Source organism: Olea europaea, chromosome 3 (genome assembly GCF_002742605.1).
Source record: "Olea europaea var. sylvestris chromosome 3, O_europaea_v1, whole genome shotgun sequence".
Taxonomy (NCBI): Eukaryota; Viridiplantae; Streptophyta; class Magnoliopsida; order Lamiales; family Oleaceae; genus Olea; species Olea europaea.
The window spans coordinates 5,157,028-5,159,921 of record NC_036239.1 but is presented as its reverse complement, the minus strand read 5'-3'; positions in this window follow the sequence as shown (position 1 = coordinate 5,159,921).

Sequence of the window (2,894 nt, the reverse complement as noted above, 5' to 3'; positions counted from 1 at the left end):
TGACGAAAAATCCAAATAAAAAAGAATGCATCTAAAAGTCAATGATATTACATAAATGCTCAACAAGCTCCAAGGCTTCAGAAGCCACTAAATAAGCTGCACCAAGAAGAATTATTGTGGAGGTTATGCCTCCCAAAGTGGGGCCTCATAGCAATGTAGCTCATTGAAACTACTAGGAAAAGAAGACGTGAGACAATCTTCTTCACAGCACTGAAGCTTACTGCCCAATATTTTGGTAATTGAGAATTGAAATGCGAATTTGAGGGGTTTGGAAGTGATAAATTAGAAAAAATTTGGTATGGTGGCTATTGATGATTGGAGAGGACGGCAAATGGTGAGGTGATGGCCGACCGGAAGCGATGGGAGGTGGGTTTTTCCTGGTTTAATTTTGAATTTTGGCGGTGGGAGTAGGGGTAGCAAGGTTGGGGAAGAAGTTTTAAGGGACAATGAGTTGGGAAGGCAACCCTAATAGACATTTTGTTCAATTTGCGTTTGACCAAAATTATAAAAATAAAAGAAACTTCAATTATTTGAAAGTGTCAAAAGACTTCTTTACCCTTAACTTGTAAAACAAAAATGAAGAAGAGATTGGAGTTTTTTCCTAAATTTGCTGAAGTTGTGACTTGAACCTTGGATGGCAAGAAAATATTTTAACTTTACAACCATTATGGCAAGTGATGGTCATTTGCTTTTTGTGAGCAAAATATATATATTACATTTCAAAAACTTGTTTCATTTTCACTTCAAAAATAAAATTTAATTAAAATTAAAGTTTAACAATAAACCCACCGGTTGAACCATTGACCCGGTGTTTTTTTTGAGTCGATAATCGGGTTGGCTCTAATATCTATGCATTCATGTTGTAACACACACAACATTCTCTTCCTTCGAATTTAAAAAATCTTCCCCTTCAAAATTATCTTCTTGTTAGAATTCGAACTCTTCTATTTAGGTTTAAGGTCATCTCTTCTTCGTAATAGATCTCCGATGCACCCAAAATTTTAACATTGTCCATAACTTAGCAACTAATTGAAAACAATTATTGAATCATTTATTGATTAGAATTAGACGCCTATTATAACACATGAAATTTTTTAAAATAAATTAAATCATTATATTTTGAAAAAAAATGGACAAATTTTTTTTTTTAATTTCTATCTTATTTAGAATCCAATAATTAGATTTTAATAAAAAGCGATGTAGTATATCAATATCGGACTCATTTTAAAGTTTGTAATTAATAAGAACTATTCGACTAAAAAAAAGTCGATTTGGATAAGTCAGCACCAAGGTATTTGCAGTTTGAAGAAATCGTAAAATTTAACTTATCAACTTAATAAAAATGTGGAATGAAAATGAGTTGACACTGTTTCACTGATTTGCATAACGACATTGAAATCGTTCCTGAAATATAAAACGACTTCGATATCATTTCAACATTGAATACACTCTGCTTGACTGATTTGTATAACGACATTGAACTCGTTCCTGAAATACAAAAAATAATGTATATGTCGTTTCGATATCAAACACACATAGGTGCACGCAATGGAATAAGTAAACAATATTATGTCGTTTCAATTCAATTTTCGATGAGAATGATATCGTTCATATTCAGTCGTAACTATAATGTCATACATATCGCTTTAGGAGTGGTTACACTAGAATGTTTACGATATTAAATGTAATTAAAATTTACATATTTTCGTGACTTTTTATAATTTTCAAGTTTACATATTGTACATATTCAGAATGTAAACATTGTGCATATTCATGTAACGATATACACTTCATTCCGGTGACAAATAAAGTCGTTGATGTCGTTCTAGTATAAAATGCTCTTATTCTAATAACGATTTTGAAACTTCCTCTAGACACAAAATAATAACTAGAACGATATATGCATCGTTTCTTTTCAAATTTAACGAGTTTGAAATCATTACAGTTTAAATAATAATTAGAATGACATATGATGACCGAAAGAAGGCATCAAGTGGATTGATAGCACTCAAATAGCTCAAAAAGAGCGAATGGAGATACTATCTTTCTTTATATTGAATGAGATCGAACTCACTAAGTGACTTATTTTATCATCGTACATACGACAAATATATGTTAGGTGACCGTGGACAATCGAATCGTCATTTTTAAAATTATCCTTTTAGTTAAGATTTAAACTAAAACGATATCAATATTATCAAAATTACTAAAACGATAATAGTATCATTATGTATCAAACCCACAAAATTAGACAATGACATCCAAATCGTAATAGTACAAATTTAATGAGTTCGAAATCATTCAAATTCAAATTACAATGATAACGACATAGATACCGTTTATTTTTATATAAAACGATATTTATATCGTTTTAGCTAAATATAAAGATTCGATTGTTCACAACCACTTGTTATGCTTTCAGCATATGTAGAACAATCGAAAAAGGTCATTAAGTGGATTGATATCACTCGAATGACTTAAAAAGAGCGAACGAAAATACTTTTTGTCAAAATAGTTCGAAAGTGGTATACAATTATGAGAGCAAAAATGTTCTCAAAGTTTCTTTCAAGATAGATCGAACCCACTTGATTATCTATTTTGATCATCCTATATATGTCAGATGCATGTCTGGTGGTCGAATCGTTATTTTTAGCATAAATGATATAATTGTCGTTTTATTTTAACTGAAACGATATGTATGTAGTTTTAGTTATGATTTAAGCTAAAATGATATCAACATCGTCAAACTTGTATCAAAACGATAATAATATCGTTATATATCAAAACCACAAATATAGCAACGATATTCATATCGTTTTAGTACAAATTTGATGAGTTTGAAATCGTTCCAATTCAAATCACAAGTATAACGATATAGATATCGTTTCGTTTCA